Source organism: Chelonia mydas, chromosome 7 (assembly GCF_015237465.2).
Source record: "Chelonia mydas isolate rCheMyd1 chromosome 7, rCheMyd1.pri.v2, whole genome shotgun sequence".
In the NCBI taxonomy this organism is placed as follows: domain Eukaryota; kingdom Metazoa; phylum Chordata; order Testudines; family Cheloniidae; genus Chelonia; species Chelonia mydas.
In genome coordinates, this window is record NC_057853.1 from 114,893,846 (window position 1) to 114,908,597 (window position 14,752).

Here is a 14,752-nt window from a genome sequence, read left to right on the forward strand (position 1 = left end):
CTAGTAGCATTTTCCAAAGCACCCAGATGCCTAACACCCACTGGGTGTAGGTACTTAGATGCTTTTGAAAAGCCCACTAGGTATATAAATACCCTTAAAAACCTGGCCGTTTGTGTGTGTGTGTTCACAGTGCCACGAGGGTGTTGGAGGATAAATACATTAAAGATTGTGAGGCATTTAGAAACTACAGTAATGGGGGCATGACCAAGCCTTCTTTGTCCCCTGCTGGAGGTGGTGCCACCCTGACTCATCCACTCACTCATTTTCACCGAGCTGGAGCAGAGCATTGTGGTTTGGGAGAGGGCAAGGGCTCCAGCTAGGAGTGCAGGCTCTGGAGTGGGGCTCCGGGCTGGGATTGCAGGCTCCAAGTGGGGCCAGAAATGAGGGGGTTCAGGGCGTGGGAAGGGGCTCTGGGCTGGGGTAGGGTGAGAGGGCTCCAGCAGGGGGTGCGGGCTCTGGTGTGGAGACAAGGATGAAGGGTTTGGGGTGCAGGATGGGGCTCTAGGTTGGGGCTGAGGAGTTCAGATGGGGGCTCTGAGCTGGGGCAGAGGGTTAGGGTGCAGCCTCTGAGCAGCGCTCACCTCAGGCAACTCCCAGGAAGCAGCGACATGTCCCTCCGGCCTCTAGGTGGAGGGGTGGCCAGGGGCTCCACGCGCTGCACTCATCTGTGGGCACCGCCCCCCTCCCCCCCCCCCCATAGCTCCCACTGGCCACGGTTCTCAGCACTCGGACTTTTAACAGATGGGTCAACACAGCTGCCAGGGTCCTTTGTCAACTGGGTGTTGCGGTTGAAAACCAGACACGTGGCAACCCTAAAGCAACTGGCATGAAGACTGAAATGCTCACCACCAAGACAAAAACCAAACTTGGTTTTTGGAACGTACAGACAATGTACAAAACAGGGAAGCTAGCTCAGGTGACAGCAGAGATGAGACACCTTCAGGAGCTTAAATACAGTATGGAAATCAAAATACAGAACACCAAGACCAAAAACAATTAAGATTTAGCAGAGCTGCGTACTTTCAACGCTACTTTATAGTGCAAAATACTAGGGAATGAAAAAGCATGACATGTTCAAACTTTCTTCATTCCATACAACCTGCCTCAGAAAAATCCTCAATCTAAAACCAAGACTTATTCATACAGTGCAGCCAAGAAGATAGGAGCACCATCATTACCAGGTGGCATTGGAGATGGATGGGCCATGTGCTTCAGATGGAAACTGATTCTGTTACTAGAACAACACTAACATGGACACCTGAAGGCAAGCGAAAATGAGGCCACCTGAAAACATGGCGAAGAGCTGTGGAAGCGGAGCTGAAAAACCTGGGGCTCAGCTGGGAAACCATTGCAAGACTTGCCAGAAACAGACAGGAGTGGAGAAGCTACAACACTGCCTTAAAACGCCAGAGGTGTAATGGGAACTAACCAACCAACTAACTAAATTTAACCAACTAACTAGTAAAAAGAAAAGAGGTAGGAGGTATTAGTTGACAACTGTGTCAACCTATTACCTGGTCTAGGGATATTTGTTTTAAAGGAACACAGTCATTTTCAGTAATTTTAATATTCCTACCTGTGTTACTTTTACTTAGTATTAAAACTGAAAGATATTTTAACATACATTTTGATGATTTCTACTTTTTGTTTGCACTCTGCATTGAACAATGAAAGTGGAAAAAAAATGAATGGTCTTTTTATCAGTTAGTTTCTTCTTAAACTAAAAATAATAATCTCTACGTACTGTAATAGTATACAAAGGCCATTCACTTCTGGTTTAAAGCTGACTCAATGAGCATGATTCTAAGCATGGGTGGTCACCGATCTAAAACAACTTTTAAAGAGAGTCATAACTTGGAATGATCAATGATGTTTTGGCCTGATGTTTAGTGAAAAGACATGGATTTTGCTGGATTAGCAACTGCTCCCCATGATACTATATGTTTGAGGCACTGACTTTGGAGGGGTATAGGCAGTCTATAGGGCATCACCACCTAGCAAAGGTGTGAGAATTACTTCTGCACCTGTTCCTAAAGTCTTAAAACTCCTTCAGACCAAGCATAGGGGAAGTGAGGCAGAGGAAGATTGGCTGAAAAGGTTCTAATGGAGCCATAATACTGCGATGGAAATGGAGCAAAGACAGTCTTCTGTGGATGCCCTGAAGTTTCACAACTTGCATAACAATGGCGGGAACACAGCCTCAGTTCAGGGATGTAAGATCTGTCCTCCCCTCCTCCTTTCAAATACTGTAGTTCCTCAAGAAGTACACATTTTCTAAGTATCTTTAGCCATAATTGTTTAGGATACTTCAAGAATAACCACATCCCCTCTACAAAGGAAACACCAAGATATGTAAGCCTATCATTTCTTACTTCCCAACTCAGACATTTGGTATCCAGTTTGGTATTTTACCAACACTTCTGAGTGATACATGCGAAGCAACGCTCCAGATCTGAGCAAACCACAGGAGGCATCCTATGAAGAAAGGAACTTACGGTTTTTAAGGTTCTTACTTGGAAACTCCATGCCTATTACTCTGGAATTGAAGTCAGACTGCATATTATACAAATTTGTCTATAAATATTTAAGCCCATTTGAGAGGCAATAAATTAGAAAAATCATACCTGTGGAATGAATAAAAAATGGTTGCACACTGCTAAATATATCCAACTCTACGGGCTTGATCCTGCATGATGCTGAGCACCATGGTTTGATTCAGCAAAGCATTTAAGTATCTGAGTACTCTCATCTCAATGGGCTTTGAAGTTAACTATGTGCTTATGTGTTTTGCTGGATTGGGCCAGAGTGCTCAGCACCCTGTAGGATAGCCCTTCAAGAAGGAATTGCATTTATGTATCTAAAAAAGAGATAGAAAGGAGAGAAAGCAGTTTGTTTTAAAGAAAGGATGTGAAACCCAGTTTATTTACCTCTTTCTCATGGTCGCTTCTCCCTGCCCAGTTTGACCTGAATCCAGGTCACATTTGTTGAAAAAAGAAAAAAAGTTTTGACACTGTGGGCATGGCTACACTTGCAGATGTAGAGTGCTTTGAGTTAAACCAGCCTTTGTAGAGCTCAGTAGGGAAAGCGCTGCAATCTGTCGACACTGACAGCTACAAGCGCACTGGTGTGGCCAAGTTAGCAGCTCTTGCAACAGCCACAGAGAGCAGTGCATTATGGTACCTATCCCAGCATGCAAGTGGCTGCAACATGCTTTTCAAATGGGAGGGGTGGGGTGGAGTGTGACAGTGAGCATGTTGTGTATATGTGGGGGGAGAGAGTGTGGGGTTGGGGGGGGGGGAGGCTGAGAGCATGTCAGTCAGCATGCTGTCTTGTAAGTTCAAACAGCAGCAACCCCCCCCCCCACACACACACACAGAGTAATGGTTGCTTTTGTCTCGGAGCAGATAAGCATGCTGGCTGTCAGAAACGGAGCTTTCAAAGGGCATAACTGCATTCCTGCAGCGATTCCAAAACAATGAGAAAAAAGACTGGCCACTTGACGTAAGGGGATTATGGGACATTTCCGGAGGCTGATCAGAGCACAGTAATGCAACACCTCGTCCACACTGCCACCCGGGTGTTTAAGCCAAGGCACAAGAAGCGTTAATCTTCTTGCCGAGGTGGAGTACCAGGAGCGCTCTAGCCATGGAGTCAGAGTGCTCTACGCGCCTTGCCAGTGTGGACGGGTAGTGAGCTAGGGTGCCTGGGGCTGCTTTAATGCGCTCTAACTCGCAAGTGTAGCCAAGCCCTGTGGCAATGCTCAGTCACCCTTGAAGCATCCCCTTGACTTGGTGTGGGATGTTGCTGCTATCTTTGTCTCCAGTGCCTCCTGCTGAATGTCTGTTTCTGACTCCAGATTTTCTGTCAGTCATCCCTCTGGTCAAGCCACAAAGTTCAGATGACTTCCAGGGTATCACAAACAAGTCCAAATAAATCTGGATAATTTTCCAGCCCCCTGGGGCTACTGAAATATTCGCCTTGTACTTGCGCCAACTCTGTCTCAGGGCTTTCTGTGCATAAGCCTACTCTGCCCCTGTAGTACGCTGCCCCCATTATCGATGTCTGTTACCCTAACCCTGGGCTTCTCTCAGTCAGAGAGACCTGTCTCTTCTGCAGTCTCTCCTTTAGCCTATTATTATTATTATGGCTTAGGCTCCACCTGTTCTGGCCAGGAGGCCAGTTAGCTACTCACCTCCCCAGGAGAGGAGCATGACTCACTGGGTGCACCCGCTAGCCTTGCAGGTGATGGGGATTAAGCCCCATCACAGATGCCCAAAAATATCTACTGCTAGGATGGAAAACTATGGATTTATGTTGGAGAACTTGTTAAAAGCATCTGTTGAAAACAAACAAGCTTAAACCAGTTTGAAGAAGATACCAGAGGAGATTACTTAGCAAATTAAAATTGCTCTTTGAGAGTCACCTCTGTGTCAGATAAGGAATAAGCGCCTGTAAAGGCAAAGTTACCAAAGGAGGACATAGTGCTGGAAGGGGTATTAGTGTCAATGACAGAGCTGGTCTTGCAGACTCCAGCAGGGAATTCCATGGACTCTTGTATGTAAGCCACATGAAGAGCTGAAGAGGGCCCTGAATAAAATCCTTCCACGATGAACGAATCTGAGGTGAGGGAAGAGGATTAGGGTTTCCAGGTCAAGTTAGGAGACCCCCTAGTTTCATCTCTGAAGGTACCTTGAGGCAGTTCTGGATTGGAGCCAGAAAAGTCAGTTCAGGCTCATAGATAAGAAGCAAAAAAGTATAGTGTGGGGTGGTCAACAGCTTTGTCAGTGGACTCCCACTCAGGCACAGAGAGATTGATAGTCTTCTTGGACTTCTTACCAGTTCAGATCCCAAGTCAGTCAGTGCCAAGATGTCTACCTTTAGAGGAGTGTGGAGGAGCAGGACTGCTATGCTGATGGTCTTTGAGGCCTTCATGGGTCAAGAGAGTACAAAGGAGAAGTAGCTGCTGCTTGTTTTTCTTATTCCCCTTCTTGTGTGGAGACCTACCGCTTTTTCTAAGTATACCTGGTCCTGCCTCAGGACACAGTCTCTTCCAACCCTACATTTCTAGGATTCTCCTCCCTCCTTTTACCCTTACAGGCAGCTGGGTGGACTTGTGGTGCTGAGACAGAAGTGTTGGTGCCAGATGATAAATCCAGAGTCAGCACCAAGGGCAATGGTGCCAAATAAGGAGTAGGTGCTGGGATGGGCCCATCCTAAGGCTACTGAAGCTTGAATAGCGGGTGTTGGTTTGGTCTTTGGCTAACCCCAGTGGTGCCCGGTAAAGAATTCACTCCCACAACAAAGCCAAAGAGATTCCTGTCTTAGGCCCATGACAGAAGGCAGCACAAGGTTGGAGTGGCAAAAAGTGTTTTGAGACCTGTGTCACAGGACCTTGGCATAGAGGCTGCCTTGGTACTCTATGGAACAGTTACCGTAACAAGCTGTTGATAGTGAGAAGCCAGATAAGCCTGGAGCCTCAAGTGTGTCTTCCTTCCTAGCATAGTGAGTGAAGGCACACCGAACACTCACTGGATTACTGAGCAGATCTCAACCAGTCATAGACGGTACCTGATGCAGGTGTTGGTCTCCAGCATGACTGATGAGCAGAAAGTGCACTTCTTGAAGCCATAATAGGGCTTGGGCCCAACACTGTTCCAGTGAGGGGCTGAAGGCTTCTAGGACAAGAGGATGCTATGTATGCTAAACTATTCTATAGTGCTCCACGCTATTTATAAGAAAAAAATAAGTTATACAAAGGAAAAATCTAGCCAGAGGCCACGGAAGGGAGTTCTGTTCTCTCTGTGGTGGCAGAAAAAGAGATGAGATGATTGGGAGACGAAGTAAGGCAATGATATCACCCTTGCACAGAATCTCAGATGCACCTCTTCGAGGACAAAGCTTTTCAAGGCAGTTCCACAGCTCAATACAAAGGGCAACAGCCCATAAATGAGAATACACAGGCCAATGAAGAACAACTAGATATGAAGTAATGATTATTTGTAATTGGGTGTTGTGTTTATAGTTAGTCTTTTTATTGATTTGTATATCTGAATTTACCTATTTTCCTCTGAAAATTAAGATATAAAAAGACAGTTAAAGAAACTCAATTCTAAAATTGTTTACCTAGAATAGTGTCTGCAATTATGTGTAGTGGAGCAAGTATGTATATCTTTTACTTTATTGTAAAAAAAAAAAAAAAAAATCGCAATCAATTCCTGAGAATGGGAAATAATATGGGGAGCAGAGAGATAATGAATTCAATCCTGAGTCAGATTAAATGCAAAGAGAAAAAAGGCCATAAACAACTATCACAAGCGCAGAAGTGCACAACTTCCTAACTGGTTATGAAAACAGGTTTAGAAACCAGTTCAGTGCAAACACAATGACTTTGCAGAGTTTTGTCTAGCTGATGTGGCCACATTGAAGCAAAAGGACAGATCCAAATTGCTTCATCATCCATAGTTATTACAACAAAACCCGCTATAGATGAAGCCTACTGTTGTAATTCCTATTTGCAAATTATCAGAGGGATTAAAATTCTCCCAAAACTTTAAGAAAACTATGGAATCACTATAAACTATATACATAAAGTGGTGGTTTCACAGCCTCCCTGGATTATAGATGGGGCCCTACCAATTTCACAGCAGTAAAAAAATGTGTCATGGACAGTGAAATAAGCCCTTCCCTGTAAAATCCAATGTCCCCCTGCTGCTAGGAGTGCCCCAGCCAGAGGGCTCCTAGCTCCACATGGGCTGGGGAGGGACAGGACTTCCTTTGAGAGGGGTTGTGCAAGGGATGGGTGAGATCAGACTCACCTCTGGGTGCCTCCCCCTGCTGCAAGACGCTCGGGGACTGGGCAGCAGCCCCAGAGGTTCCTGCAGCTGGAAGAGGCTTATGGAGGTGAGCCCGATCTTCTCCTGCTGCTAGGAGCACCCCAGCTAAGGGGGCCCCTAGCTCCAGCTGGGCTGGGGAAGGATAGGACTTCTCCCCCCCCCGAGAGCCGTTGTGCAGGGGATGGACCTCAGACCCACCTCCAGGAACCTCCTGGGGTTGTAGGAAGTGCCACGGTTGCTGCTTTCAGAGTCCAGCTCCGAAGACAGCAGCGAAGTGAGGGTGGCAATCCCATGACCCCCTAAACCAGGTTTGTATATCCCCCCCCACACACACACACACACAATCCCCTTTTGGGTTGGAACCACCACAGTTACAACACTGAAATTTCAGATTTAAACATCTGAAAACATGAAAATTACCTATTTTCAAATCCTATGGCTGGGAAATTGACCATAATGGACTGTGAATTTGATAGGGCCCTAATTATAGAAAATGTAAACAAAAGGCTATCAAATGTACTTGTTCTAGTAATAAGCTAAAACCCTGCTTTGCTGAATACTTCTAACACTCAAAAAATACTTAATTTAGCATATTTCACTACTGAAAGTATCGGGGGAAAGAGTATTCCACAAGATCACATCCTTGTGATTTCCTGTGGTGAAACAAAGCCTCATCATAATACTCAGGCACCCCTAAAAATCCCATGTTCCTTTTCTAAGAAAGGTGGACTGATGCCTAATTTGCAGGGAAAGAGGGCTGAAGCACACCCTTCTGACCTTTGCAGGTTAAAGAAGAATCAACCCATGCAATGTCTCTCCTCTGCCGCTGATCAAAATCTCTTTAGAGGGATTGCTAACTTCTGCAACCAGGATCTACTGCTTAAAGTTTTGATCCCCTTTGAAACAAACAACATTTGAAGAAACCAAGAAACCCCTGCACTGATTAAGCAGACAGTACTGCACAAAATGAACACACAAGTCCATAGGAAATCTGTTCCAGAAGCCTGTGTAACTTGGAAGTCCCTGGATAGCTATGTCATTAACTTCAAATTCCTTGGGTACCTGCACCACAAAATCCACACAAAGCTTCAATCCAGCTGATCTAGGCAAAACAATTAACTACCACTCCAATACCTGCTAAACTCAAATACAACATGCAAACCAAATCTAGAAACCAACTGAAAATAGCAAAGCATGAAGGGGCTCCATTGCAATGCTCCTGGGGTATGGCCTGCCTTCTGGGTTTCACCCTCCATTACCATGCCGATTATGAGGACTAATGTGCTTTGTGAAGGGATCTAGAAGGGTTCATGGTGACAACTTGTGAAACAAGTTCTACTGTAGCAATGTGAAGTCAAATGCTAAGCCAGCCACTTCATTTGAGAGTCTTCAGGTGAAAAAACAGGAGCTCCCACATACATCTGTATAATCATATTTGTACTGTATTTAATAGAAAATAAAAATAAACCACGCATGTACCCCCATGTTCAATATTTTGTGTTTTTGTACCATTCTGAGATGTTGCTTTAAAATACAGGTTCTTTAAATGCATTATACTATCACAGCAGGCAATTTGTGCACCAAACTGGGCACGTGAAAGTGCACGCACAGGTGTTTTGAAATCTGGGACAGAACTAATTCACCACTTCCAAAATGTATTCAATCACCAGACAAGTAAATAATTACCAACTCATTCTAACCTTGAATATCTTTTTCTAATTTAAAAAAATAACTGCAGTTTATTTTTAGCAGTATTTGGCTCTTCAGTGCATTTCAGAGATGTAAACAAAGATATTACTACATGTTCATTGGTAAACTAGATTTGTGCTGTATAATGATGCATTAACTGATTTGGTCAATCACTTTCCTGAGACGCAGTCACATGCATTGTCTTTTGGTTCTTGCACAGTGTTTACAGGTTCATGATAGGACAACTCTTATTGCAGTACTGTGGCTCTTCTCTCTATTTGGAAGATTTTATCCTCAAACAGAAACATTTATTCAAACAAGCATCTTCCTCACACAACGTCAACAAAACGTCTCACGGCCTGCAATCAGATTACCCTGATGGATCACAGGTTGCCCACCACTGCTGTAATCCCTTCCTAGGCATCAAGCTACCTATGTTCCTCACACAGCAAGGACTGCCACTTATCCAGTAGCCTTTTTAGCCATAACTGCACTCGCAAGACAAACCTGTAGTCATCATCATCTTCGGTCACAAAGGATACCACCACCACCACGAAAAAACTGGTAACGGTGATTTGAGTCTAGAGCTCACTAATCTTACAAAAGTTATTATACATGCTTCCCCATCAAAAACATTTGGTTCCAGAGGGGATAAAACTGCAGCTGTTGTGTACACTATTGAAATGTAATGTCAATAAGCCCAAAATGTCACTCACTTTTTTAGTACCATAATTTTCCAAAATAAAAATCCTATCCCCTCAGCAATGATGACCTGTTCACAGTCACCCGAGGCAGTGTGTTTCTTGGCAATTGTGGGCATTTTTATAAAGCCTGACCATCCCTCCACCCTACTTGCTTCATTCTTGTGAACAAGAAGTGCACTGAATTATGCAACACTCCTGGTCTCCGAAGTGCTTGGAGAGCATGATTTTTGTACATTTCAATGCCACGTAAACCTGTAAGAATGGAACATGAAACCAAGAGACAGCACAATGGGCACATACCCACAAACCAAGTAAAAACTGGAAAGGCTAATATTAGGCCTATGGCCCTGCCAAGTGTATCTTAAAAAACACACAACAATTAACTTGAAATGCTCTAACAAACATCATTTTTGTAAGATATTTACATTTGTTCTCCTTGTTTGAATTCACAGATCTCTATACATTTCAAGAATTCACACGGTGAGCAGTAGAGTTCAGCTGTCCAGAGACTAGCCACATTTACGCAGTAATGCAGACTTGCCAGTTGGATGGAGTCTCAAAGTATTTTAAAGGGTGGCCACTCCCAAAAAAAGCTGGTACTTGGCTGAAAGTCTCTGGCTAGCCATCTTACAAAACGTGAGAAATGAGTATGTATTCAAAAGGATTACATTGTTTCCATCTGACTGATAACTGAACAATCTATTAAAGTTATTTTCTGGATACCAAATCTTGCTGGGTCTAACACTTACATGGCAGTGATTGTATAGGGTTTTTATATACAATATTTGCATGATTTTAGTCCATATATTTCAAACAGGTAAGTCTGTTCTCCAACACTGGATCAAAAGAAGTTGCCACATGGTACTCTTCTTGAGCAGTTGACCCAATTAGCTAAAATGGAACTGCTCCACACTCCTTTGTGCAGCATTACATATTATCAGCATCCTGGATTAGATTTTAACATATACAAAAAAAACAAGAATTGGAAAGAAGGACCATAAGAAGACATGACATCTAGAAGTCTTAGAGCCCTGGCTCCAGCTCGAGCTTCTAAACAGTTTCTCTCCCTCCCCCACCCCCCCCAACCCACCATAGCCTGAGCCCCACAAGTTGAAGTCAGCTGACCTGACTCAACTATGGTCATGCCACAGGGTCTTTTATTCCCATGTAGATGTGCCTTTAGAGGCCAGGTTTGAACAAGACTGGCTAGTTTTGAAGGGAGTTCTCTCTGTCATGCCTCCATGACAATCGAGTCAAGAACAACATAGCTCAGAGCTGTATTAATTCCTCATGTTTTCCCTTCAATATCAATAGCAGATAACTCTTCCTTGCCAAAAGCAAGAAGGCAGCACGTAGAACCTCACACGAGCAATTCAGCCTCTGTGGATCTAGAAGTGTTCTTTTCTTTGGATCCCCAAGAACCATATATTTGGAAAAGTTTCACTGCTCTTCCTAATGCCACAGCCCACCCCCCTCAACTCCTTTCCTACTAGAGAGACTGATGTAGAAAAAAAATAGAATCTTGTACGTTCCCTGACTTTTTACTCCACTCACAGGTTTCTCCTCTAATGTATGTGATCTACTCTCAAGTTAGAAAAGATTTGGCCCCAACCCATACCACACAATGACCTGCTCATGTTTTGTATGCTAAAAAGACAGAGATGGTCAATCTTGAAGAAGGGCAGTGCTGACAAACTACGATGACAGACATCTACAAGGTTTTTCCTGGTTCCATCACAGTCATGTGCACTTTTGTCACAGGAATCCTTCCTGTGATGTATACAAGTTACTTTCTCCCCTCTCCCTCTGCTGCTGCCACCTGCTTCAGTCTCAAAGGGTGAAGGAGCTCTGGGTCTCCTCACAAAAACTTTGTTTGCATTGCTCCAGAATCTGTGGATAAGGAGAAATCTCTCACTGTCTAGAGTGCTGTCAAACTGCAAGCTACATAGAATAAAAATGGGAAAAACTAAGATTAAAATATTTAACCTAGTCCATCAATCCACCTGAAATACTGTTCTGCAACCTACATCTCTTTTTTTTTTTTAAAAAAGAGATTACAGCCTCTGAAACTGCCCCCAACTCTAATGAGTAGTAAACCAGGAGTTTATTGTAAATCTTAAAAAGTTATCAAATATTTACAAAATTTGCCATTGGAAAGATTACTGTCTGAGGCCACATGACACTTCATGCATCTTGTTAGCACTGCACTAGCTACTTCAGAACTTGTTTCACTTGGTCTAGTTGTTAGGGCATCTGGGTTCTACTTCCAACTCTGCCACTAACTCAGGGGTTAGGGAAGGTTATTACATGAGGGGGTCGTGAGCTGTCAACCTCCACCTCAAGCCCCACTTTGCCTCCAGAATTTATAATGGTGTTAAATATATTAAAAATTGCTCAAAGGCTATGTGAAAGAGGTCTCCAGTACAAAAGTTTGAGAACCACTGAACTAACTGAATGTCGCCTTTGCAAAAGACATAATCTCTGTGCCTCAGACTGCCCATCTTTGAAATGGATACACTACTTGCTCACCCATGTAAAGCACTTTGAGATGTTCAGATAACCTATTTCATCTTGTGGTGCTGCATAAATAATTGCAGAAGCATTATTATAAACAACTTCAATCAGATAAAAACGAATGTGTCATAGGATTGCTTTTTTTCCCCACAAAAAAACCCCACACTTTATATAAAGTACAACCAGATGCTGTTGGCAGATAATTTGATTTAAAATAGGACTGATTTCTAAGAACATTACTGTACTACAAATGTGGTCTACATATATCCAGTGTTTACAAAGCATTCACTCAATATAATCCCTTCACTCTTCCCCATCTCTCCTTTAATTCTTTCTTAAACATAAAAATACAGTGAATCTCCTGCAACTAGAGGCAAGTCAAAGAAACAGCCATTTCATATATCAGTCAAAGGAGCATGTAAATGATGAAGTAAACACCATCCTATGAAAAGCTAAGCATGCCACTTCTGAAATGGGGTCTAAATTAGCTACCACCGCTCAAGGAAGATCTTGGAGTCATTGTGGATAGCTCTCTGAAAACATCCACTCAATGTGCAGCAGCAGTCAAAAAAGCAAACAGAAAGGGATAGATAACAGGACAGAAAATATCATGTTGTCTCTATATAAATCCATGGTACGCCCACATCTTGAATACTGTGTGCAGATGTGGTTGCCCCGTCTCAAAAAAGATAAATTGGAATTCGAATAGGTTCAGAAAAGGGCAACAAAAATGATTAGGGGTATGGAACTGCTTCTGTATGAGGAGAGATTAATAAGACTGGAACTTTTCAGCTTGGAAATGAGACGGCTAAGGGGAGATATGATTGAGGTCTATAAAATCATGACTGGTGTAGAGAAAGTAGATAAGGAAGTGTTGTTTACAACTTCTCATAACACAAGAACTAGAGGTCACCAAATGGGCAGCAGGTTTAAAACAAAAGGAAGTATTTCTTCACACAACGCACAGTAAACCTGTGGAACTCCTTTCCAGAGGATGTTGTGAAGGCCAAGACCATAACAGGGTTCAAAAAAGAACTAGATAAATTCATGGAGGATAGGTCCATCAATAGCTATTAGCCAGGATGGTCAGGAATGGTGTCCCTAGCCTCTGTTTGCCAGAAGCTGGGAATGAATGACAGGGGATGGATCACTTGTTTACCTGTTCTGTTAATTACCTCTGGCGCACTTGGCACTGGCCACTGTCAGAAGACAGGATACTGGGCTAGATGGGCCTTTGGTCTGACCCAGTAGGGCCGTTCTTATGAAATACATTATATTGCAGTTCAGATCATCAACTACAACAAGGAGATATTTCAGTCTATATGGAAATCAATGGTCAAAATGAACTTATTTCTAAAAAGTATTTATTTTGTCTCCGTACCATTTAATGGAACATTTAAAATATTTTTTCTTAAAATAAGTCTATGTTTTTATTTTTAAAAATTAAGTAAAGGATTAAAAACCTTTAAGTAACAGTCTGGAAATTCCCTTCCTACAGAAATCTTTTTAAGTAAACATAGAAAGTAAGAAATCTTGTAACACTTAAAATCTTATGTCCAGTTATCAGCGATCGTAAGAAAAACCAACAGTAAATCTTAAGCATGGTGAAACTTCATTTGCTAGCTGTAGATAAGAAAATTATGAAAAAAAGTTGATTAACATTAATTTATCAAATCTGACTAATTAATAAACTGAGTAACTCAAAATATGATATTGGTTTATTTTCTTCTTCTGAATTCTGGATTATGAAACATTAAAAAACCTGACCAGTCCGAAAAATGACTAACCTATCCCTATTAATCTTTCTTACAGAAAACTATTACATTAAAATCAATTTCAGAAAGAATGCTTAACAATGTTCTATTATAATATGGTAATTACCAAACATTCACAGACCATTACATTTTTGTAGCAATTATTTTTAAATAACATTCATAAAGTTTGATAAATTAGTTATACTATGCCTTGATAACATGCTGGAGACAGCAGAGCAAGGCTTTGTATAGAGTTTAACATCAAATATAGTGAAAGCCTTCTATTTTTAGCTATCCAGGTACTTAATATATAAAATTTTTATCCTTACCTGAAACCAGGGCACTTCCAAATTGGATTAGACAGTTTTAAATGCTTAATTAAAAAAAAAAAAAAAAAGAGAAGATTGTTGTATTCTTGAGGTTACTGCCTTGGCCCAGTATTTATTCTATTAGCTGCAATTATCTTAATCAAGTTAAGTCAGTAAATTGCCACAACTACATCACCTAATTTAGCAGTTAAAACAAGAGCAATTATATTTTATTTGAGCCTTTAAAGAAGAAAATCAAGTAACCTTTTTAAAATGAATCACTTAAGCATGCTGTGAAAGTTCAGCTTTTTATTTTTAAGGATCAAAGCAAATGTTTTAAATAATTTAATTACATAAAAATTACTTATGAGCACCAGGAAGAAAAGGCCAATATTAAAATAATTAGAAGAAAAATGAGTTGGAAGAATAAGGTCAGTCTTACATTTGAAAGGCTAACAATGATTAAAGTCACACCACACAGTCTTAAAAAAAAAAAAACTAATTAAATTTGGACCCTGTATTGTTGATCATCATTACTAGAGACTTTTCTTCTCTATTTGTGTAAGGAATTATTTTCCCTACAGGGAATCCTCTTTTATAAGATTCCCACTGCTATGGTCCTAAAAAGACCTCTTCATCCCACAAGAAATTTTCTAGGTGAATATAAAGTCCCATCCTGAACTTTCAACAGCCTAGTTTTGAGAATACTTCAAAATTAGAGCCAGTAGATGTATAACTATATTTAGTTGTGAAAAAAGTCAAATAACTTTCTTCCACTGTTCCTTTAAACACCCAACACCTATTTTTAATAGGCAACTAAAATTTATTTCACATTTGTCCTACCACCAGTAGATTCTGAAGCTTGTATATATTTTAAAGAATTCTTTGCTTTAGTGGCGGAATCAAATTAATTTTAATCATGACTAGGAGAACTGATTTTAGATGTGCTT

The 14,752-nt window shown here is 41.7% G+C and overlaps 1 protein-coding gene across 47 annotated transcripts in view; it reads right to left on the bottom strand.

Annotated features, from left to right (window-relative positions):
- ADD3 (adducin 3) overlaps positions 1 to 14,752 on the bottom strand; it is a 202,744-nt gene that overhangs the window by 141,855 nt on the left and 46,137 nt on the right. For 7 of the 47 annotated variants that reach the window (XM_043552416.1, XM_043552435.1, XM_043552434.1 and 4 more), the window contains exon 2: positions 13,824 to 13,867. The exons of the other annotated variants lie outside the window; for them this stretch is intronic. The gene's annotated coding sequence lies outside the window, so the exon portion shown is untranslated. The remainder of the gene's footprint in view (positions 1 to 13,823; positions 13,868 to 14,752) is intronic. 47 annotated transcript variants of the gene reach the window in all.